The sequence below is a fragment of the Fringilla coelebs genome (genome assembly GCF_963513975.1).
Source record: "Fringilla coelebs genome assembly, chromosome: 1".
NCBI lineage: Eukaryota > Metazoa > Chordata > Aves > Passeriformes > Fringillidae > Fringilla > Fringilla coelebs.
This window is the reverse complement of record NC_140028.1, coordinates 26,250,074-26,276,229: the sequence shown is the minus strand read 5'-3', so window position 1 is coordinate 26,276,229 and position 26,156 is coordinate 26,250,074.

Here is a 26,156-nt window from a genome sequence, read left to right as displayed (position 1 = left end):
CAACCTGCAAAATTAAAAGTATAGTTCCTGCTCTGATAATGCAAGTTGTTTTTTTTTTCATTTCATGCCCGGGACTGAAAAACATCTTCGTGTTTTTAAAGATAATGAAAGTAATAAATAAATCCACAAAAAAAAAAATGTGCCTTGTATACAAAATAGCAATCAGGAAACAATACATTGAGTGAATAAAAATATTGTTTCACCAGAAATTACTTGTTTCATTCTGATTTTGACTAACTCAAATTATATGAAATGAGAACTTGCTAAAAATGGTAATTTGAAAATAGGAAAGATCAACACAGAATATTGCACTGTATGAAGAGGTTTTTCTCCCTGGTTATTATTTTAAGAAAACTTTTGTTAAATCTATTTCATCATTTACAAAGGTAGAACATTAATTATAATGTTGCAACTCCAAGAACATTTGTGCTGTCTTCATTGCACGAATAACAGCCATTCTACAAGTAGTGGATTGCAGACAAGCTGATAAATCTTACTCCAGAGCAGGAGGCCACACTACTCCATTGCTTGGCCCCCATCCCACCTTGTAGATGTGAACAAATTCTCACAGCATGAGCTCTGTGCTCACTCTTCCATGCTGAATTTTTCCCAAATAAAGGAAAAACATTTGGTTACATGCCTAGCACACATTTGGACGTCACACATAAGAAAGATTCATTATATCCAAAGCTGGGGGCAAAGAATTTAGAAGTGTTCAGGTTTTAGAGATTTAAATCAGAAATTTAGAGGAGTGTAAAAGAAGAAAATATGAAAGCAAAGAAATAGAGACAATAGATTGCCATTTTGTTTTTTAATTTCAGGTGATAGGATGAACGTTGCCTTGTGGGGAAAATGAAGACGACATTTGGCTTCTTGTGACAACTCATCTGATCCACAAACATTTTAGCCCTGTGCCTATCAGCAGTGTTCTCTCTGAAGCACTGGGTCATTTTGCCTTCAGGAATAAAGGAAAATTCTCTGTCAGTTGGTGAAGGTTTGCACTTTCATCCAGGTCTGAAGTGGGAGGTGCAGCTGATTTTATTACTAACATCTGGTCTTTCAGAGATAGCTAAATCTTCTCCAAGGAGGTAGACAGTTCAAAGCTCCTGTTGAGAGGTTTGATATGGAAGATTATGGAGTAGCTGGAGTGGTGAGTAAGCCACAGTATCCCCTGGAGAGCAGGTTTGCTTTCAGTGAAGAAGTCCTTCAGAGCTGATTGAATAGGAGCCCAGAACAATGGTTTAGCTCTCTATTCAAACCTTCAAAATTTACTTTGTAGCTGCCTGAAGCCAGTTCATTAGCAGTGCATCTGTACTAAGCTTTCATTGCTATTGAAGTTTCTTTATTCAACATTTTCATGGCATTTTTTTTAATAAATCCACAACTGAAAGAAAATTAACTTCTAAAGAAACAATATAGGAAGTAAACAATTTTCTTTTATTTATCCTTGACAGAAAACCTATCATGCCCTAAAGCTGAACGCTCCATTTTTCTTCCCTTTATACAAGCATTTCCTCACTTTTTCATCAGTCACTGCTGTGGCTTTGTTAAAATATGAGGTCCATGGAGCTTTGCTGCTGCCCCTGCACAGACTTAGCTCCTGTGCTGTTCTGGGTTTGTCAGCACAAAAATCACAAAAACCCCCACACAGAAAACACATTATTAACTTTGCAAATCAGTTATTAAAAGCTGAGGAAATACAAAAGCACAGCACTGAAGGCTGCTGTGGGGAGAATAACTCCATCCCAGCCAGACCCAGAGATCAAACACAAAATTATCACTTGACCCAGGGTAACCAGTTTAATGTATTTCCAACCTGATATTACAACAAGCAAGAAAAAGAGCTGCTTTTTTGGTTTTTTTTACATCATAGGTTCCTGTGTCTCTCTTTGTAGCTTCAGCTCAACTGCAGTGCTGGTTGAAAGCAGGTACTGTTCTCCCATATCTTGTTCCCTGGTTCTATGGCAGAAAAATGATGTAAAACTCCTTTTCACTTGTGATACCATTTCCCCCCCCCCTTTTTTTTTTAATATTCTAAATCACTAAAAAATTTAAATATTTTGGCTGAAATTTAAAAGAAAATATAATAAACTTGAGGAGTCACACAGCAAGAAACTTCAGCCCAAGGGAAAGTTTGACTAAGTCTTGTCTTAATTAAATCTTACACAGCATATCCAACAAGACTGAAAACAGGTGGGACTAGAAGCCTTCCCAGCAATGTGACAGTGCCTACTTTTGGACAGCTCTGGAACAAGAAAAAAATCAATTTTGCAGTACAGATATTAGCTCATCCTTCAGAGTAATTTATCTTACCAAGGAGAACAGCAACCCCATTACCCTATCCCAAAGTCTGTTACCCTGTGAGTGATGACAGACAGCAAATCAGTCACTCCATTAGGCAGCCAGAAGTGTTTTGTTCAGCAATAGTTCTCTTCTCACTGTGAAGCAAAATGACACCCAAATGGCAGTCTGCTGAAAATATCTGCTTTGCTTTGGGGCCTCCTGAGAAGCAGGGGAGCAGCCACACATCCACTTCACCATAGCATCAAACATTTGTAAGCAGGCAAAGCTGTCCCAGACAAAAAAAAAGAAATTGTCATCAGCAAATATAACAACACCTCAGCATCTGAAAAATGGTATTTCTGACTCTGCAGAGAGATGTCAGATGAGGTAAAGGACTCTCAGTTCTGAAACAGTACAGAAACCAAAAGTTATGTCCAATCTCGCAAATGCATAACTGTTGGCTTTCTCTACTTGCATTTTATTTTCTCTCTTCCTATAAAGATACTTCTCTTTGAGAAGGATTCAGGTGAGTCCCTCATCCTTTCCCAGCTGGATATGTGATAAAATTAGAGACCTAGCTACCGAACTATTTCCTTTCTTAGCGAGACTGTTCCAGATGCTGATTGGTTCTCAGCCCAGGGCAGCCTCCTGGATGCTTCAGTTTTTGAACAGGAATAAAAGTGCATACAAAACAGAAGAAGATCATAGGATTTCATTTTATGTAAGTTCAGTCTCAAACAATAGAATAGATGATAGTTATAGAGATGGATGAGGCTGTTCTGTATATTCAAGTTCAACACCCTACTTGTTGCAGCGCTGCACAGGAACAGAGCACAGCCATAATTAATTTTGTTCCCATTCCACCCCTGTTCAATATCCCTGTGGATAATCTTCCAAGTTCCCTTAGATCTACTAAAGAACAAAGAGCTTTCCAGGTCAGGTACTGCAGTATCTAATGTGTGGAAAATGTCCAAAAAAAGAAGCTTACCTTACAGATTTTCCCACAGAACATGATATATTAGGAGGAAGTTAGCTCAGCATAAGAGCCCAAACATCCAGTCCCTTCAACCAGAAGAACTCTAATTCATAGGGCCAGGGTGGTGTTGCTGCAGGCAGGTCCTGCAATTCAAGGAATAAGCACTTCTGTCCCTTTAATCCTCACAGCTGTGAATCCCTTCAAGACAGGGCTTAACCATTCTTTTAAAGAGCCAAACTGAACTCTGTTGATTTTTATTGTATTCAGGATAGACCTATATAATATATTATTAATATCTAAGTGTATAATAAATATTTTTTTTTTAAATAGGGATGTATCCATGGTTTTCCGTTATACAACAGTCTGCTGGTTGTAGCAAACTTCCCAAAAAAGTGTAAGCCTGACTCATTTCTTTCCTGTCCCCAAGAGAATTTCAAGATTCAGTTTCACCATTCTGGTAAGAACCTTTAGCACCCAGACAGAAAGCATTCCACAGCCTGAATAAAGCAGAGTCGCCAGCTTTCCAACAAACCTGTGTCAAAAAACACAGAACAGAATTCAGGATTTATTGGTGCTTTGTGCAGGGACTCTCCAGGCAAGAGTTACCCAATGCTCTCTTGTTTCTTTTTGTGAACTCTGTTTCAGGTTTTTCTTCCTACAAGATTTCCTTCTCCCTCCCTCTGTTTTCTCTGCATGTGTGTGTTGGGGTCTTTGTGGTTTGTCAGGTTTTTTAAAGAGCTGATAAAAAGCAATGATTGCTTCCAAGAATTTTCCCCTGAAACTGTGTTAAAAATGCAGCTAAACAGATATTGCTACCATGGTAGGGGTCACTTGCACACAGAACGGTGGGAGTTGTCTGACTCACTGTACCAGTTAAAGTATGTCTTACTAGTGCCAATCATCATCCATAATGCGACACGAAGTGTGATAGAAAATGCCAAAAAAAGTCGAGAACTTGTTACTGAATATTGAATAGTATGAAAACAGAATGAAAAATACTGAAAAGCAATGAAACCAACTCCTTGATAAAGACTTTTTTCTGGTTTATTCTTGGCCCAAGGTATTATTTGTGTTTATCTTCAAAACTGGCTTCTATTCACACAAAAGAATCACTTGAATAAAATCTCTGACTTTTTCTCTAGAGGCCAGAGATTGACTTATTGTAGCTGAGAAGGACTGGAAACTTTGGAGGTTCCCAGTTTCGTTCCTCAGAGGACAAATCAATAAAGCTTATTAATTTCCTTTTCAGTCCCTTTGCACAGACTTATATCCATCCCCCAGAATATATCTAGGGGAGTTGCAGTAGCAGTTGATGTGAAGAGAAACTCTTGTAAGAAAACATATCTACTTCTGCATTTTTTCTACACTGCATAAAAAGAAATTAAATAATCAAAAGAATGTTTTAGTGAATATGAAGCTGGGACATTTTTCACATAGAAATTATTTAATTCCATAGGGATTCCTCACACAAAAAAGTCCTGCTGTGGGGGTGAACCACAATATTTAATGAATTTTATTATGTTTCTAATTTCTTAATTTTGGAATTTCTTTTCAGATATTATTATGAAGAGTTGTAGAGACAGTGTAAAAAATAATCGAGCAAGGATTAATTTATGCCATTAAGAAACTAAAATTATCTGTTACTGTGGTTGGTTTAATTTCTCAGTAATTCTTTTAGCAGTTGTTTACTCTACTAAAATAACTCTGAACTCCCGTAGCTTTTGAAATATTAAAATTTCAGTCAGCATCAATTAGGGTAGTTCCCCAGAGGCAAAAAGCAGAGCTCATATATATGTCACTGTAAAGACTTGAAATAAGGCATCAAATAAAAAAAGCTAAAATCTTCACTATAAGAAACAAGTTGCAATTCCAATTAGGGTCAACGACTGCAGGTACAGATATCACAAAAGCCAAATTAGCTACACTTTCAATATACCTTGTGAGTATGGAAGTCAGAACTAGCATTCTTTTGGGCATAGCAGATAAGTTTAAATAATGCAGAAAATGTGAAATTATACTTGTAGATTTCAGAAATCAGTGCTCTCTTGGAATTTTTAGAGTTGTGGAATTTGAAGAAGCAAAGAAATGGAAATCAACTTTCCTGAGAGTTGTTTTGGATTTTGAGTTTAAAATGTATTACAATACCCTATTCAGAATGCTCTCCAAGGTGCTGTGTTTTAGTGGCAAGTGGGTAGTCACCAAGTTCTTTCATAGAAGTAGTACCTGACAGAAGTAGTGTTCCATAGAAATTTTACAGAACTAGCCAGCATGCAAGAAAAGCTAAATAAAGGTCAGCACAGTGTCTGGCTATCTGTGTTTACACATTTATCACAGGGTTACATCATCCCAGAGTGCCATTCATGGACACTGAAACGTTCATACATTATCTGTGATCTCCCTATAAATAGAAATATTAATTAAAAGATGTAATGACATAAGTAGATTGCATTCTAAGCATATTAGTTGAATATGTAATAGTGTTATATAGAAGCAACATATCATCCAGCTGCTCTTGGTCATAATCCACAACATTTTGTACATGATTCCATATATATGCAATGTTTAAAAAATAAACAGTGGGTATGAGTTAACAATTTTCCATGTTAATCTTATTGAAAAATGACATTTCAGTGTAATAGAAGACAACATTTCTGTCTGCTGTAAAGAAGCACATATGAAAAGATAATATTTTGAACATTTTGGGCTTATCAGTTCTTAGGTCATTCAGGTTAGAAGGTGTCTCGTGAGGTCTATAATCCAACCATATGTTCAAAGCAGGGTCAACTATGAGATCTGGTATGTTAAAGAAAGCTCAGAAAACACAAAAAATACCTGTATTCCTGGTTACTGTTATTTTCACTTGATATTTCCCTGTGATTTGTGCTCATGGATCTCTTTGGCATGTGAAGTCCCATTGACTTCCCTCACATACATAATCTGCAATGTGAAAGTTAGTGAAAAAATATTTAATATCACATTAGTTACCTGAAATACAATCTCTTAAAACACATTCTTCAACCCTTTAAATGATACTGTCAACCCTGACTCCAAATGAAAAGGCTCATTGACACAAACTTTGTTAGCTGTTATTAAGAGAAAGCATAAGTAACTGTTGTGAAATGTTGGATAATTCATGATACTCCCACACTTCACTTGAAATAATTATTTCTGATTTCTCCCACAGATGCAAGCAGAATACGACATGTATTCTTAAATCTTCTTATACTGGTGGTTTGCATTTACTCATTTTGCTTTTGTCTCTTAAGTCATCATTCTTTTTTCTTTTTCAAGCTTCAAGGTGAAAAAAAGGCCAACTATTCCCTTCCTTACAAACCATCACTGTGTTACATTTTTTAAGCAACATTGCTCACAAAGAGAACCAGGTGAGCAAGGCTTAGATTCTGATATTTAACTGCATTGCTGTCAATCTGCAGGAGCTCCTCTGCCTGCTGGTTACAGATAATCATGCTCTGGTTTCCCATCCTCTAGTGCAACATTAAATCTTGTTGTCAAATTACCTCCTGGCAACCACAGTTTTAAGGACATAATAACAAATTCTGTGCAAATATAAAACAGGCATGCTGGCCAGCCATAGTAATTATCAGCTCAGCTCTCCTGACCACACACTCGAGGGCACCTTTTAATTGTTTCAAGAACAGGAAAGCAAGCTTTAACTTCTGCAATTTCACATCAAACAGCATCTCGCCTTTCATATTTCCACTGTTTTTTCGTATAATGATAAATTTTGCATTTTCTGAGTCAATGTATTGGCCTGTTCCTGTCCTCCACTCCTCTACATAACTGCAACCTTTTCAAAGTGATTCACTTTTGCTCAGACAACAGAAATTTGCAGTGTCTTGTTTATCATCTCTTTTAATAGCTGAGGATGTGAGCTCTTTAGAGCTGTATCTTTTCCTGTATTTGGAAATCACTTTCCACTGTGGCATAATCAAAACTGAGAAAATGAATGAGAAAATGAGAAAACAATTTTTCCCACAGTAAAAGCATAATCCATGAAACCTGTACCTGAAGGAAGTTGCTCAATACAGGAATTGAATGTAATTTGGAAGAAGACTGAACATTTTGTGTTGCTAACAGACAGAGTTTTAATGCACTTCTGGAAGAAATATTATCCTTCATGATGCAGCTCTTAAACCAAAATTTTAATTCTTCTACATCAGGACCAAGCAGGATTTATTACCTCTGTTTATGACAAAACTGTAATGTTTTCTTTTGAAGCATCTACGACTGACACCAAAATAATTGCACCTTACAGCAACTACATGGACTTGTATGGCAACTCCTCTGTTCTTTAACAATATCACAGATCTCTGATGGAAAAAAGTCCTCATATTGTTCCTGAAATTCTTTCCTTAAGAACTGTGCAGTCGAGGAAACCTGCATTGGTAGAAATAGGCATGGATAGAGCATCATGATTATCCTCAAAAGCTAATCCTCCAGTTTTGTGTCAGAACTCCATTTCTCAGAGAGGGTCAAGGTGCAAAGCAGCGGAGTATTTGAAGAAGGAAAGTGGAAAATAATGTTGTGTATCCTATCCCTCTCCATCTGAATATAAAACATTATTTCAGAATAACAGGTTTGCAGCAGACCTTCTTAGGTTTAAGGAAAAAAAGTAGGCCTACTTGGAACATTTCAGGGACATGTCAGAAATCAGATTAAAGGACATCCCCCCTGGAATATATGAGCTTTGCTCTATCACCACACACATAGTTCTCTTCAATTAACTTTGCCAAGAAACCTTATAAGCTAAGAAGCCAGTAAGTCACTGCGCTGGTTTTGATCAATACAGAGTTAATTTTCTTCACAGTAGCCAGTACAGGGCTATGCTTTGGACTTGTGGTGAAAATAGAGTTGATAATCCAGGGATGTTTCCATTATTTTTAAGTGGTTCTTAGACAGCATCAGAGCCTTTTCTGCTTCTTACACCACCCCACCAGCGAGGAGGATGGGGGTACACAAGGACTTGGGAGGGGACACAATCAGGACAGCTGATCCCAGCTGACCAAAGGGATATGGCACCATGCTCAGCAGTAAAAGCTGGGGCAAGGAGGAAGAGGGGGACATTCAGAGTGGTGGAGTTTGCCTCCCCACATCACTGCTAGGCTTGATGGAGTTCTGCTTTCCTGGACATGACCACCCATGGGAAATGGCAAATGAATTCTTCTTCTTTTTCTTTGCTTGTGCATGTGACTTTTGCTCTACCTATTAAACTGTCAATATATCTCAACCCACAGGTTTCTCACTTTTACTCTTGTAATTCTCTCACCCATTCCACCAAGGGAAAGGGAGCAAGCAGCTCACTGCTCTTAGTTCCTGGCTGGGGTCAAACCTGACAGACACAAGGCAAATTGTCAGCGAGAAAATGATTGGTCTAAAAAGGTTTCCCAAGCGTGTGAGCAGCCCCACTGTCATGAAAATTCAGCAGGTGTTTAATGGCAAAAATACTGAAAATGGCAAGTGTGTGTAGAGAGACAATGCTCTGACTGAGCCATATTTTGTATTGATAAGTAGTGGGGGGAAAAAAAGTTATAATTACAGTGCTGCAAGTGAAATTTCTCGCCTCAGTAATTAGAAAAATAATTGTTTTGTGATATGATCAGTTTAGTTACACAAGTCTCCCAGACCTTACCTTGACTGACATAAGAGTACTTTTTGCAGGACGCCAAACAGGTACAGGACAGTGAAGAGAAGACTGATACATGACCAGGACACAGTTAATACATGCCCTGGATCACAAAACCTCAGCATTATTTCAAATGGTCATTATTTCCTTCAATTCTTATCAGAGGGCCACAGTGGAAACAGTTTCACAGATGAAAAGTCATAGATTTCAAGTCGACTAAGAAAAGATTGTTTCCCTACAAAAGGACATTAACAAAAAAGGCCCCCTGAAACCCGTTTTTACTGCTATCAGAGCTGTGTTCTACTGAAGACATTGATGAAAATACTACAAAAAAAGTACCCACCCTAACAAAATAAAGGCTGACTGTGTCTATCAGCCTATATCAATCAATGGATTTAGAGAAACCACAGGGAAATATTTTCCAGTGTTTGAAATGGTGAAATGCTGGAATTATGACTCTCTCCATCATGAGTATTTTTAATAAAGTGTTGCACAACCATCTGCCTGCCACTAATTCAGAGATAAATGAACCACCCTTGGGGAAAAAGGTAGGATATATCATCTTTTGAGGCTCTTTGCAGCTCTGAATTTGTACTGTTCCAGAATTACTCAGGAGGTTTGGTTCTTTTCTGCAAAAGAAGATATAAAATAATCCCTGTTCTGTACTCTACAGCCCTTTTGTTAAGAAAGTAAAAAGGCTATGAAATTGTTTATGTTGACTTTTAGTAGAAGCAATAAAGGAAGGTCAATTATTTAAATTATATTTGAGATTTCCAAATACTTAAAAATTTAGTGTGCACTGTATGAAAAATTAGGTCATTATTTAAATTGTGGCCAAAAAAACCTCAAACTCCAACATGTCACTACAAATCTGATCCAGGTGGACAGATGGAAATAATACTATTAAATACTTTATTGCCAGAGGTCATGTAATCAGCAGCCAGTGAAAGGAAAACCTTCAAGAGATGAGAGACAAAGACATTTCGTGCACTGCAGGTGGTGTAGGTAGACATATTGCTTCCTGATTAAATCAAATAATTGATTTATTTTCTTGATTTGGTATCTACAGAATTATTCCTGATAACTTTTGAATTTAATTTGTTTTAAATCCCAAAGGTTTACCAAAGGTTAACTTTATAACAGCCTATGTGGAGAACAATCAAAAACTCTGCAGATGAGGTGAAAGTGACTTTTTAATAATAAGAACATTTTTTTTCTAATATTTAACCTCATAAAGTTTGTGCAAGAATATTGGAAGTTTGAATGAGAGGTGGCTACTGGGCATTTCAGGACTTACTCCTAACAGACAGAATTTGGTGAAAAAGGGAATTCAATGGTCGCAAACTCATCTGTAGTTTGCCAATCCACACAAAAATTCAACAGTTGTTTTCCAATGTCTTAAATGTTTTCCCAGATACCGAAATATATTAACTTTCCTAATTAAAAAATGTATCACTGTACATTATTAAAACAGCTATGAAATACTTTTACAAATGCTGCTGATAGTAAATCCCATAGTTGCATATTTTCTTTTTTCTTCATATTGTAAACCTGTCACACTTTAACTGTTCAGACTCAAAAGTTTTGTACCAGGTTCTGCCTCAGTCTTGATTTTGTTGGAAAGGTTTCCATTAAAAAGATGGAATCATTGCTGTAGCTAGAAGAAATATGTAAGGCTTAGGTAAGGTTTTTAAAATTCATCAGTGTTTACTGGAAATATCCAGGTTGTCGGTAGATTGAAGTACTTGAGATTTGACAAGAATCCTCATGGTGTCAGGAATGTGTTCTTCTTTAATCCCATAAAATCCACCCAATTCAGACTAAACCAGAGGATTTTGAAAAATCTAAGTGTGGTCATTAGAGATTTCTTACATGCTGGCAGTTTCCAGAGACACCATCTGCTCTAATTATGTTTCATCCTTTCCTAACTTCCACAAGCCAACCAGACGTGCCATGTATCATTCCCACAGAGCGACAGTGTGTTGTGCCCTAGGGGTGTGATATGTGAGTGGGAGCAAAAACATTTACCTGCAAGTGCTCTTCTTGTCTGCTGAGGACTGTTGGATGGAACTCAATCCATTATATTGAGCCAGCTATGATTTCCACTCTCTCTTTCTCCCCACCAGGACAAGTTAAAACTAAAAATCTGGCCCAAGACTCACAGTCCTTTTGAATAGTTTGGTTTTATCCTTTGGTGTGAACATTTTGTGCCATTGGGGCAAAGAATGTGTAATATGTTGTTTTGATAGCAAGACTTTGGTAAATTACTGGTTCCTGGCCATGGTTCCCTAGAGAAAGCTCACAGGTTCATCCCTTAGTGAGACTGTCAAGGTAACAGGTAGTGAAACACAACTAGTCCCCAAAAGGAGAGCATGTGTATTCTGCTGAAGCTAGGTCTAAAATTCTTCAGAAGAGAGAAAGACCATCAAGAAATAAACTAGAACATTAGAAATTGCCTGATCTGAAGTTTATATTTGGAATTTTATTCTGCTTAACTTTCTTCCTGTATTGAGGCATTAAGCAGGGAGTGCTCCTGTGCAATTCCATATGCTACCTTCCTAAGCAATGCTCATTCTGGAATGAATGAGCATTCATTTGCAATAAACTCTATGAATTTCTCCTAAATAAAGGGTGAGAACTGGAAGATTTTCAGCAAGAACTAAAACAGCTGTCACAGCTTTGCAGATGTAGATTAGACAAAAGAATGGCCAATAAGCCAAATGCAACCTGCCATCCCAGTCCATTCACCATTTTGACCTGTTTTCTCCATGCTGCCTTCCCTTTCAAAAGGCCCAGGAAGCACTCAAAAAGAGACACATCCAACTGCAGGGGAGGAAATGTTTGCAGTTCCTTCTAGTTGGTGGACAGTCAAACCAAGGTGACAGCTTTACATGGCTCACAGTGCCTAAAACTCAGCTGGACTGTGCAGCCTCCAGAGCTCCAGCCTTGCTGACAGTACAGATCCAGTCAAGACAAGCTGTATCACACTGGCCACAACACTTTCTTCAATAGCCTTGCATCTTCCCTGCTAACATCTTTCTCAACTTTTCTCCCAGTGTGGCAGCTACAGACACTCCCATTTTGAAGTCCAGGGTTATGGTTATTTGGAGCATCAACAAGTTCTCACTCATACCATTTAAGAAGTCAATACGATATCTTCCATTCTGAATCCTGGTTCTTTTGAGCAGGGGCATAAACAGTGTTGGGAGTGAGGAATTTGGGCTATAAAATGCTTCTCTTTTTAAAAAGAACCTCTCAGGGCCAGGATAAACTTCACTTAAATTAAAGGTTTAAAGTTGCCATAGTGCCATGGGCACTTCTGGGGCTGGCTGGCAGGGCCAAAGGAGAAACCCTTCTAGGGTAGCCTTTGGGCATCTGGGACTCACTGATTCAGGGCTGGGAAATTAATAGAGCTCTGCACATCTAAGTGTCTGAGTTAGTCACTGTAGGATTGTCCTTGTCATCAAACAGGCAGCTTCAGATGGAAATGCAACTGGCCTACCTTAAGGTTAGAAAATCTGAGCTCAGGATATCTTAATTTCTCCATACTGACCCTGAAGGGACCCTAAGACTGACAGCAGCAGACTGACACATCTAACTCCTGGGCATCAAAGCGATCTCAGCAGGACTCTCTACAAGCACATTTGACATTACCAGCTGTGCCATTTGGCTTCCAACTACACCCTCAGGAGTGTGGAACCCTACTCTAAGCCCTAAAAAATATTTCCAAAGCTGTGTAGGTGTCCTGGGGATGCCAAGGCATGCAATAACATGGGGTGGCTCTGTTTGCACTCCCCTTGAATTAAATGACATGATCCCCATTCTACGACTATAGCTTTCTTTGAATTTTAACATTTTTTCTTTTTTCTTATAAAATCATTTAAACTAATATTTTATGCTTTGCAGTTTCTCTTTAAATCTTTAAGAGGCCACAAAAATAATTTTACATCAATACTAAAAGTAGTTCTATACAGCTTATACAGTCCTCATTTTTGTCTGATCGTATGGAAACAAAAGGCAAACATACATAAATATGTAGACCTAGACATCCCTTGTAATTATGCAACTATTTCTAAGCTCAATATTATTCTGTCTTCTGGGGTGACCCAGAAATAACTTTGTAAGATATTTCTTCAATTCTGAGATTATTTTCAATTTTTTCCTTACTGGTTAAGAAACACAGGTGCTCATCACACATATGAAAAGCTGAAAACTGCCCTTGGTGTGATGACCTATTTTGCATCTCTTCTATCAATCAAACCCAAATCCCTATCTAAAATTCATCTCAGTCTTTTTTGAAGCACGTTTTTCCCTGTTTCCTTCATTAATCTCCCATTTGTACCAAACTCAGTTAACTATTTGCTTAACTGAAAAAAAACCATAATATCCTTCTCATGAGCTAACACTTTCCAAGTTTTCTGTTGATTGTGTACTGCTTTTAAAATATTGAGTGGGATGTGAATGGGACAAGATCTACAGCAACCTGGAAAATCTGATATGCAGTACAGCAATAGCTGACAAATATTTTAGTCCACTCATAAAACAGATAAAGTTGCAACATTAGTGTGCTGTTCCTCTAAAGTTAATAAACTTCTGAGGGCAGGATTTTACAAAGCTAGAAAGTTTTCTGAATGTCTGGAACTGTGCAAGTAACACCAACAACCAGAGCATGCACAGGTTTTTGTTTTGCACCTCATACACATTCCTGAAATCTGGATTAAGTTGTGCAGGTGTTTCTACTCACTGAAGAAACATGCAATAGTGATTTCATAAGATTGACTTGAGGGTGATTTTGAATCTGCTGCCTCAAAATATTATCAAAGTACAGAAACAGACATGCTGTCAATACCACAGCACTAAAGCAATGAAATATGGTGCATGATACATACAAATATGAAATTTAAATTTAGAATTAATAGACTGGGATATTTGGATAATAAATGGAAACTAAAACCATGCTGCCAGGTTTGAAAATTTGAATAAATCAGCATAATTCATTTTATATAATAAGTATTCTTAAATTACTGATTTAAGTCAAGGACTGAATTTCTTCAGGTGCCAGAATTACCCCAGTTGCTTTATTAAAAACAAGTCACCATAAGGACTATAAGGGATTGCTCAGTGTGGAGAAGAATAGGCTCTAGGGAGATCTTATATCAGACTTACAGTACTTAAAGGGGGCCTCTTAATAAGGGCACGTAGTGGAAGGACAAGGGGGAATGGCTTCACACTGAAGGAGGGTAGGTTCAGAATAGATATTAGAGAGACATTCTTTGCTGTGAGGGTGGTGAGGTGCTGGAAGAGATTGTGCAAAAGAAGCTGGGGATGGCCCATCCCCAGGAATGCTCCCCAGGGAGCAGCAGCCTGGGGCTTTGCTGGGGGTTAATGAGCAACACTTCAGCTGGCAGCTGAGAGAAAATATGCTGAAAATATGATAACAATCGTTAGCAGACTGGCTTCCTTAAACCGCTTTGGCAGCTTTTAGTTGCTTCTTTTATCATAAAATGGGACCCCAGTTCACAGGAAGGAAACATTAAACTGGAAATGCTTGCCATCTCTTTGTGCCTTCCAACGTGACATTAAAACTCATCAACATTGTGAACTGGAATTACAGTAAAACATAGTTGTACCTGTTAATGCAGAGTCTGTCCTGTGTAGATTCAACAAGGCAAACATAAGGACATCACAAGTGTTCCTGTGAGCAATGTATATTGCTTTCCCATCCAAACAATCACAGGCAGCCTTCAGCGGAAGAGCATGGAAACTACCTAAATGTATGTAAGTCATTGAGACATACCTTCCATTCACAGAAGAAATTCTGATGGCTGTAATGAACCCAGCCCAGTAACTAGTGTCTTGATCTGCTCAGTCAATATTGTTCATATCCCTAATATTCCTTCAATTTCTAAATTCCACAACTTTATGGCATTCTCTCTAGGAGGCTGAGCTCTTTCAAACTTCAATTTCATCCAGAGGGATCTGCTATTTTCTTTGGCAAGTAGACAAAAAAATAGCCACAGAGCAACAATATGAGAATGAAATTACAATTCTTTGTTAAGGAATACTAATGTGACCACTTTTTTATACCCACAGCCTTAAAGATTGAAGTTGAAAGATTAAATTAATTTTGAAATGTACACTACAAAGGGCTTTCTTTTGAAGAAATGTTCTTTCAATTAAAAAAACTACAAAGAGCATGTATGCCATAGATGCATTTTAGCTAAGCTTACATGAGCTCATGTAACTTAGTTGAACAACAATAGAATCAACATCCTCAAGGATACTTAGACATTGAACACCATATCTTCAAGTGTTTGGGACTTGGCTTTTTAAGTCTTTAAATCACTGACCTATAAACACAATCACTTTCAAAACATGTCAGGTTAAATTTCTATTCTTGCTACTCAGTTTATGATAAGAATTAAGAAAGGCTGCAAATTTTTTTCCCATGCCTTAGAGAAAATGTCTTTCACAATTATCTCTATTGTCATAACTTTAGTAGTAACTTATATCCATAAAAGAGTACAACCACAGTCTCTAAGCACCCTCCATTGATCCATATTTTCTTTATTGGTTTAGATTGGCAGCTATTTTTTCCTATATCCCTGCAGAATAACTGGGGTCAGTGCCTTTGAATAATTCCCAGTTCCTCACAGAGCCTGTGGTGTAACTTCTCTCACAGGCTGTTTATTGAGGAGTTCTTGCCCCATTATCATTTAAGCATACACAAATTTCTTTTCAAAAGGTACTGGGTGCTTGCAATAATTTAAATTAGCACACTGATAATTTAAGGTGTTTCTCTGATGGGATGAGGCAGCAATTTCTTCCATTCTGCATATTTAAAAATCACTTGATCCCACCTTATCTACCGTCTCATGGCTTATCCAATGAGAACAATGGATGAAAAGGAATTCTTTATCATGGTTTTTATTGGCAGAATTCCTCAAAAGTTTAGATGGCTTCTTACCAGCTACCAGTATGGTTTTTAAGAACAGGGAAAGGATCAGCTTTCACTGATACAGACCTGCTTTCCAACTCATATCTTAAATACTCACTCAATTCAGCCACAGCCATTGTTATGTTAACAGCCATTGCAACTAGCTCAAAAAACTATTTCCCTCAGGTAGAATATTCATTGTCATATTGCTCTTCAGAAATTTTCCTCATGATCCTGAAATGTTATTGAACATTCCTGAAGTAAATAAAACTGAATTCTTCCTCAGTTCTCTTGAACTAGATTCATTCTTTTGTACTTGCTGCCACTGCTGGAATGGATAGCTGAGTTTTAGGGGGAAATGGTGAGGAAAGAAAGTTTGGTTTGGCTTGGTTTGCTTGGGTTGGCTTGGTTTATGAAGGGGAAGTAATTATGTCTGTCAATTCTTTAAAAAAAACAACAAAACCCCTAAAAATGTGTGCATGTTGTGTACACTTGACGTTTAAGAACCAGCAAGAAACTGAAATATAAATGGCTCAAGAGACAATGAGAAAATAAACTCTCTTTTACTAATTTACTTCTCTAAATACTGAATGCTGAGAATCTGTTCGGTAAAAGGGAGGAAAGAAAAGTGGAAGCATACACCCCTTAATTATTGCTGTTATCCCCCCACAAGGGCTACTACATTCAGAGTCTTCTCAGGGCAATTCATGTATCACAGGTAACATTTAAGCATTTGGGTCATTCCTGCAATGTAGGCCCCTTTCTGAAGAATATCTGAAGGAGGGATGTCACACACCCCAAAAGCTGAGCACTGGGTCTTGCTCCTGCATCCCCCTGAGCAGAGCAGAGCAGTTGTTCTTTCCTTCTGCTTCTCCTCCCACTATGAAAGGCCATTGCTGCACTAGGACAGAATTCTGTGTTCTAGGATGAACTCACCCGGATGAATTTGTAAAGAACCCTTTGCCTGACATAGAGAAGGGAAGTCACAATTCTAAACACATTGCCACATCACAGACAACCCTAAGGATCTGAAGCAGGGTCTGGAAATAGACTGCAGGAACAATGAACTAGCAGTAAGAGACATTCAGCCTGCTTCAGAAATGGTACATTAAATATGTCAAATTAGGCAATGGCAGCACAGGATGATGGCATCCTTGCAGCTATTTATGATATTTGCTGCCTTTAATAGAAGGAAGAAGCTCCAATGAACCTCCCAGGACCCTGCTTTCAGTTTGAAAGAGAATAGCTATGTTGCTGTTGTTGGGTTTCAGTTTAGTGCAAGTGAGTCATTGCTCAACCAAAGATAATAGTTGAACTAAGAGGATATTTCCTCTGGACTCTTTTTCACGGAATTCAGAGTACTCAATATGAAAAAATCCACACCTAGCACATCCCCCTGACCAGATGTAAGATTATGTTAATTGTCAATATTAACATATCACAGGTTAACTTTTCCACTGAGATTAAGTGAATCACGGACTGATAACAGTATCACTAACTTTTGATGGGTGACAAAAATTTAAGTTCTGGACTTTTCTCTTAAATTTCTAGCATCATCATCCTTGAGGAGTGTCCCTTTTAGGACACCTACTAGCCTGATTGACTAGCATGGACACGAGTGCTTCAGGTCTCACTTTTACACTCAGGTAGATTGCACATGCACCCAGAAGCACACAAAGACCAGACAACTGGTACCCCTCAGTCCCTTACCAAAGGAGTACCAGAAATACCAACCTATCCACTCACCCCAGCCATGAGCTCATCTGATGTACCCAGGAGTGAATATGCACACTGGTTCACTCATTGTCTCTCTAGCACCACAAGGGAAGACATGCTCCTATTTCTCCACTCTTGGCTTGTGAGTAGGACATGCTTTTTCTTAGTCACTCCACTTTTCCAGGATTTGTTTTTAATTTAGAGATAGAATTTTAATTTCTTTTTGTCATTTCACAGTAATATTTGGAGCTTTCCTGTCTGTTGCCCTCAACATTATTTAGTCTTTGTTATCATTGCAGTGGAGTGAAGACAGAAGCTCTATATGGATGGCAATGCTTCTGACTTTTCAAAGACTGATGCTTTTGTGTCTCATGTAAGAGATATTAAACATGGGTTAGTTAATGAAACTGCACAGTGTATCAGACAGTTTGTCAACCTTTTTTTTTCCAATTTATTTTACCACATGAAAAATAAAGACCCTCAGACACAAGTCAGCCCAATAATCTCCTCTGCTAACAACCACTATATTACTGACTAAGTTAAAGAAAAGGATAGAATTGGTTTTTTTTACAGGAATGCACCAATGAGGAGATAACCCTGATCTACATCTACTACCCCCAAGAAAGGTCAAGAGGACCTGTGAATGTTAACTAGAGTAGTCATTTCAAAGCCTTCAGCTGGAAGAGGTAGCCCATGGTCACCCCATTGCTGCTGTGCACCTACAGAGATGCAAAGGGGTTTTTTTCTACTGCATTTATATAAAGTAAGCAAAGACTGTGTGCTTATCCAGTTATGATTTGCACCTGACACACCATGACATAAACATCTGCCCACTCACTCTGGCTCACCTCAGCTGTAGTGATTTATACTTTACAGCATGGAGCTCAGTCTGTTCATGGTTGCCCCTAGACAACCATGTGCTGGTGTAAGTATTGCTTTGGAACTGAAGCTAGAAACCAAAGGCTGAGTAATTTTTGGGCTTATCCCCACATGAGCTGATTCCTCAGGCAGCAAACTTCCTTTGCTTCACCAAAATACTTCTGCCAATGACCAGGTCCTCCAGTACAAAGCTTGAAGTTATCACAATCAGCACAGTAGATATAACTTCATTCATTTAGTCTTCTATGTTAAACTTTATTTTATATTAATTTTATTTTATAGTGGCTTATATTGGTGGCTTACAGAGTGGCCTCTGTAATTTCTACCTTCAGAACTAGTTCTTAACTCTGCCCTTTCGAAATATGTGGTTCTCTACTACAACCACCCATGATTATCTCACAAAAACTTACAATTATGTGGCACCTCACAACCTTTTTTTTTGTTGTTAGAGGGCTTCAAAAAAATGAATGGTTCATAAAATTATTCCAGTGATCCACAAGAGTGAGTGATCCTCTTGTCTTCAGGGTATGTTTCTAGAAGCAACAAAAGAGGAAGCTCTGAAAACTTTCCCATTAAGAAAAAAAAAAAAAAAAAACAAAACACAAAATCACCTCATTCCTTTCTACCTACCTAAAGGCTAATTACTGCAACTGTGATATTAAAGCATTCTCAAAATAATTTCTTTCTGACACACACTCTGCTGACGTACAATAAAAGCTTTTAAAAATATCTCGCTCACCTTTCATATTCATTCACATAGAAACCTGAGCTTTGTTAAATTTCTAAATGTTAATTCACAGCTCTTCATTCATCAGTTCTAATCTTTTTTTTAATATTAGTAGCTGTTATGTAATTTGCAGGACTTTAAATGTCAGCTTCATTCAGCTATCTGCATACACAGCTGCTGATATTTCTTGAACATCTTTATGAACATGTAGAAAAATAATCTTGCTTAGATTATTCAGTGTATAGAGTAACTATAATTCAGAGTGTGTACTTCAGTAACTATGACATTTGGAAAGTATAAGAAAAGGAAGATGGGTTTGCCAATGGACACAAATTCACACAGTTTTGTATTGGTTATCTCAAAAACATACATATTACAATTAATTTCCAATTTTCTGTATGTTCATTAGGTACTTCAAGTTTATTCAGAAAAGAAAAAATCAGGAATGCTCAGGAGCAGCGTACATCTGCTTCTGAAATTAGGGTTTCCTTAACATGTTTCTGTAAAAGGAAGTGTCTGTTAATCTGAATCCAATCTCAGCTGATTTAGGGAGATGTGTTTATACCCTAGCAGTTAAGGGATTTTATAGCAGCAGGATTCAACAGTTTAAAGATGTACAGAGTTTGTGAGCAGTAAGTATCCATTCTTAGGAAATGGCATTAGTGCCCTGAGGACAACAGATCCACTGATATTACAATTAGAAATCATTTGAATGAGTGTCATACTGAGGTCCATGCACAGCTGGATCCCCAAGATTGCAGCCCCAGGTAAGCAAAGAAGAAGAAAAATGTCTCAACAACCCTATGAATAGGAACTGGATTGGTATCACCCACTTGTATCATAGGAAAAAAAAAGAAAACTCACATGCAGTGGGAAGAAGTGTAAAATAAACAGCAATGTGTTCTCTCTTTCACTTCCTAAAACCAGCCAGACTTCAGGAATTTTGCATGAACTTTTGTACCTTCCACATTTTTAGCTTCTGTCTTCTTTCTCTCCAGTTGACTTTCATACTTTGCATCAAAACTTAGGAATCAAACTGAACTTTGGGAACTCAGAGGTAGATATATGGTCTGGGGACTTGAAACTGGAGTAATGGAAGGGTCAGGCTCCCTGACTGCCAGTCTGTGCCCACGGGCAGCCAGCTCATACTTAACTGAATTGTTTATTGAGGCTAACAGCAACCTCAGTTTCCACCAGGATAACCCCAAAGTGATCACAGTCCTAGATTTGGCAGAGCTTCCAGCCTTTGAAGGAGTCATTCTACAATACATACACTCTAGAGGGACCTACCACTTTCACTGTACCAGCAACCCTCAAGGGCAGGAACTCTGTTTCCTGACTTTCTTCACAGTAACTGTTCCACATAAGCAGACCCCTTTCATATGGGGGATGGGGCAGCACCAAAGACCATTACTGAGCAATAATTCACACCCACAGAAAATCCTGCCATTCCAGGAAACATTTCTTTGGACATATTATATAAACACAGATTTCTGTGCTGACATGTTTAATTTTTTACGTGCCACGCCTAACTGAAGGACAGAGCACTCCCCTTTCTGTTCCCACCCATAAGTGACACCAAGACCCAACTCATCTACAGCCTCAAACTGCTGCTCTTTAGACAAAGGGCTTTATGAAGATTTAGGCCAGATAATTGCTTTTTACAGCAGTGTCAATATCAGATTTCACTTGTTTGATAATTTGGACACCAATTCACTGAAGCATTATAAAACACACAAAATCATCCAGTAACAACACGGCATGGTCTGGGAAAGGCTCTGATGGAGGGTTTCTTAGGCTGCAGCCTCCACAAGGGCTCACAGACACCCATAACATTGGACTTCTTCTGATCTTCCCTTTCCATTTGTCCCTCCTCCCATTACTTTAGCTGAAATGACTCCTTCCCTCCTGATGCAGTCATCTTTCCATAGCTACATCCCCCACTTTTGCCTTTTGACAACAGCACCTGTGCTCTCCTTTGAGTGCACTCCAAAGTCTTTCCTGCTACTCTTGCTAATTAAGAGGTTTCTAAATTAGAGTGATGGAAGTGGGTGGAACTGTCATGGTTCAACTCCAGCTGGCAAATAAGCACCACCCAGCCACTCACTCACTTTCACCCAGTGGGATGGAGGAGAGAATTGGAAGAGTAATAGTGAGAAAACCTATGGATTGAAATAAAGACAGTTTAATAAGTAAAGCAGAATTTGTGCACACAGGTCAAGTAAAGCAAGGAATTCATTCATTGTTTTTCCATCAGCACTCAGGCAGGCGCTCAGCTGACTCTAGGAAAGCAGGGCTCAATTACTTCTAACTAGGACTTGGGAAGGCAAAATGCTGCTAACTCTGGATGTCCCCTCTTCCTCTTTCCCCAGCTTTTATTTCTGAGTATGACATCACATGGTCTATGATATCTCTTTGGTCAGCAGTGTCAGCTGTCCCAGCTGTGTCCCCTCCAGCTCCAAGTGCACCCCCAGCCTCCTCAGTGGCAGGGCAGTGTAAGAAGAAGAAAAGGCCTTGACTCTGTGTAAACACTGATCAGCCATAGCTAAAATATCCATGCATGATCAACACTGTTTCCAGAAAAAATCCAAAACATTACTCCATTCAAGCTACTATGGAAACAAAAAACTCTATCCCAGACAAAACCAACACTTTCTCCACCCCTTATTTCGTACCATTTACATGATATTCAGGTCCCACACATCCTCATCAACCACCACTTTCCTTCCCATCATTTGATATAATATGCAGACAACTTTGCTTCAGCCTGTTAGTGGACATTTTGCAGGGTCACCTGCGAATTGCCCACTAACATCCACAAAGTGCCCATAGGGTTAATTTAGTCCATGATTTTTGGGCTCCATATGCTATGGGGGCACTCAGGCAGGAGAGGTGGTGTGTTGTGTGCAGGTACTGGGCACCAAAGCAGGTGCCCACCAAAGCTCAGGTCAGGTCACTGCTGCACTTGACCTCCCTCTAAGATTTGTGCTCCATTAGTTCAGCGGTTCCAGCCACTCCAAATTCTGTAACATGCAGCTCAGGTGTTTTGGGGTGCTGCAGCCCGGCTTCCTGCACAGGCACTGATGCCTCAAGGTGTGGATAAATCCATGCTGCAGGAGGGTGCTTCAAGGATGCTTCCTCAGCATCCACTGATCCTTGGGCCACATCCCTTTGGAGGTACACTTGCTGTGGCACAAATGCAGCAGGAGCTTTGAGATGTACCTGCTCTGGTGTGCACCTATCCATGACCCCAGACACAGACTCTATCCCAGTCACAACCAGCACAGGGAGCCAGAATGTTGTGAGCTACCTGGGGAAAGAAGCATGAAAACAAACCTAGACATACAATGCTGCAGCTACAAAATTTCATCAATGCTATGTTCACTACATAACACTAAGAAGAAAAATCGAATTCTGTTGACTGATGACCAAGGAAATAAATAGGAGATATCCCCCATCTCTCTGCTTATGAGTGTTGGTCCCATTACACCAGGATGCTGTCCTCTTCCTCTTGTCTTCCTACAACACCAATTACCCTTAGTCCCAACCAGTCATGGGCAGGACTCTCATCCCAGATCTATGAGAAATTCTGACCCAAAGCAGAAACTTCGCTGATGTTCCTTAACAAAACCAAGGCAGATATATAAAAGATGTTTGTTTGCTCCTTTTATGAGAGCTAGGACTGCTGTGAAATGTAGGCCAATTAGATGTGCTAATTTGTACCAATATCTTCTCCAAGCGCTTTACCTGGTGCTTCTACCTTGCAATGATAGTGGGGCCAGAGAGTCTGAATGTGCAGTACTGCAGCTTCCTGCAGTTACTTTACCTAACACAGTCTTGGCAGTGTTATTTCTCCTTATTCAGCTTCAAAAACAATCACAGATAACAAAGCAGTTGCCTTATATATTTTATTCTTTGCTGATTTGTGGATTTGGACTTTTTAAAGTTGTTTGTTTGTGGGGGGTTTTTGTTCTGCTTTGGTGTTTTGGTTTTTTTTTTTTTTGTTTGTTTTGGTTGGTTGGTAGTTGTTTATGTTGTGGTTTCATGCATTTCTTTTAGTTTTGTCATTTTGCTGTTTTGTTTTAATCTGACTGGGTTACACTGCCCTATAAGGTCTCTAATTTGTTTAGGCACTTAAGCACTATTCTCTCTTCCTTTAAAATTAGTTTTGGAGGAGAAAAAGTTAATAAGTGATTTTATATTTGCTATATTACAACTTTTGGTTGGGAATTTTTTTGGGTTTTTTTGTTTGTTTGTTTGTTTGTTTGTTTGGTGGCTGTTTTGAGAAAGGATTATTTTGGCATGTCAAACTGAAAACATTTTAATGGAAAAAGAAATGAAAAGCTGCCTGCGAAGGACAGCTGAAGAATTAAAGTTCAACCTGTTAAAAATATATTCTGACAGGTATTTTCTGGCTGTTAATACTGACTTGATTTAATAACAACACTCTGTGGGGACCTGACAAAACTGTTGATGGAAAGAAGCAGGGAGGCTGGTGTGACCTGTCTTACTTTCCAGGCTCCTTAGCTGTAAGGATGGACAGATTTTTGGTTACCAGCCTCATTGGGAAGGGAGCAGTCAAAAGTTCTGACAAGCTGTCTGGCTTCCTGGGCTCCTTCTTTGGCCAAGAGTCAAAGTCAACACTGTTTCTAGAAAAATCCAAAACATTACAGTGTTTGGCCAATTTCTGCTCACAGAAATTTTCAAAAATGTTGATTTGCATTAGTTCTTCTAAGGCAAGATGCTAAAACCTTTCTATTCCATAAAATATTTATAATTTTCAAAGTGTTGTTCCAAATGAAAATGTAAATAAATTGAAAATAGAAAAGGTTCTTTGTATCTCTAATCACACACAGTTCCTCAGACTAGTAATCTAAATAAAATTATCATTCAACCACGGAAGTCTGAAAGACACATTATTCCCTGTTCACTGTTTGGGATGCCCTGAGTGGTTAAATTGGGCCATACTACAGCTAGTAAGAATGCAAGCATTGGCTTTTATTGGGGCTGAGACTTCCCTGCCTTGTGTAGCTAAAACACTGTCTTCATGGCATGGCTCCAGCTACACACAGGCCACTGAAGAGAGCATCAGTGTAAGGCTTGCCAGTGATTCCCATGCTCAGCCAGCAGCAATGTTTCTAATGACTTCAGTAAATGTTAAGGATTTCACAAGAAAGAGGAGAAAAATGGTTAAATGTCTGAAAAGACTTACATGGGAAAAGAAGGAAGCTCAAAATGCATACAGCTTAGCTAAGCAGTGACTCAGAGGAATCTGATTGCCATCCTCAGATATCTCAGAGAGGTTAAACACATGGGTGGGGAGGAACTACTCAGGATAACAAGGGAAAGGAAGCAATATGATTGCAGACAATTTGGCTTGAGCTGGAGGCATGTCTTCTCAATAGTATGACTGGGTAAACTGTGAAACAATTTGCAAGTGAGACAGTGGTGGTCTCAGCATTTTGGTCTCTTACTGCCAGATGGGGAATCCACCTGCCGATGAATAATCCTATTGTAAGAGTAGATAGACTTGACAGATTTTTTATGAATTGTTTCTACTATGGTTTCAGTTTTCTGGGATCTGAGGATGGAAAATGTAGAAGCAGGTGAAGAAGGTAGAGGTGGGAACACTTTTACTGCTGTTTGTTACTTTAAGTAGTATCTCTCTGTAACCAGCTACTGGTTGGGACAAATTCCAGAACAGATCCAGAGCAGCCCTGCCCAGAAGGACATCTCTCACTGGTGGGTGAGGGGCTGGACACGACCCAGCCATGGGCACTCCCAGCAGGAAGGCAGCTGTGTCCTGGGCTGCACCCAAAGCTGTGTGGGCAGCAGGGAGGGGATTCTGCCCCTCTGCTCTGCCCTGGTGAGACCCACCTGCAGGGCTGCATCAGCTCTGGGGCACCCAGCACAGGAAGGACCTGTTGGAGCAAAAACAGAGAGACCCACCAAGATGATGGGAGGGATGGAGCACCTCTGCTATGAAGAAAGATTGAGAGAATTAGGTTTTTCAGCCTGGAAAGAGAAGTCTTCAGAGAGACCTAGGTGCAGCCTTCCAGTACCTGAAAGGAGTCTACAAGAAAGATGGAGAGTGAGATTTTACAAGGGTGTGTAGTGACAGGACACGGGGGAATGGTTTCAAACTGAAAGAGATTAGATTCACCATTAGGAAAAAAATCTTTACTGTGGAGGTGTTGAGGCAAAGGACCTGCTTTCCCAGAGAAGTTGTGAATATCCCATCCCAAGAAACAGAACCATAGAATCACAGGATCATAGAACCAGAGAATATCCTGAGTTGGAAGGGACCCATCAGGATCACTGTGCCCAACTCCTGGCCCTGTGCAGGACACCCCAAGAGTCATCATGTGCCCAAGAGCATTGTCCAAACACTTCTTAAACTCTGTCAGGTTTGGTGCTGTGACCACTTCCCTGGGAATCCTGTTCCAGTGCCCAGTAACCCTCTGGGTGATCAACCTTTTCCTGATATCCAACCTAGACCTCCCCTGACTCAGTTTCAGGCCAATCCCTTAAGTCCTGTCTCTTGTCATGAAAGTGTAGAGACCAGGGCTTACCCCTCCCCCTCCCTCATGAGAAGGGGTGTTTAAGACCAGACTGGATGAAGCTCTGAACAACTTGTTCCAGTGAAAGGTTTCTCTCTCCATGGCAGGGGGTTGGAACCAGATGATCCTGATGGTCCTTTCTAACGTCAGCCATTCTATGATTCTGTTATTTCAATTTTTTATTTTGTGTCATTGTTCTTTTTTAAATCAACCTATTATTTCACTCCCTCCAATCTAAAATTTCCTTAAGTTTAACAGCATTCTCAAAATGGAACTAATAGAAGCATAAACCATGTGTATCTGCTCTTGCTTAAAACTTACAATCATTATGCCAAACTGATAATATTTAAATAGGCTTACAGAATGGTGTAGTTACTATATATGCACATTTTCATCCTGTTCTGTCCTTGGGTAATGACAACATTCATGACTTA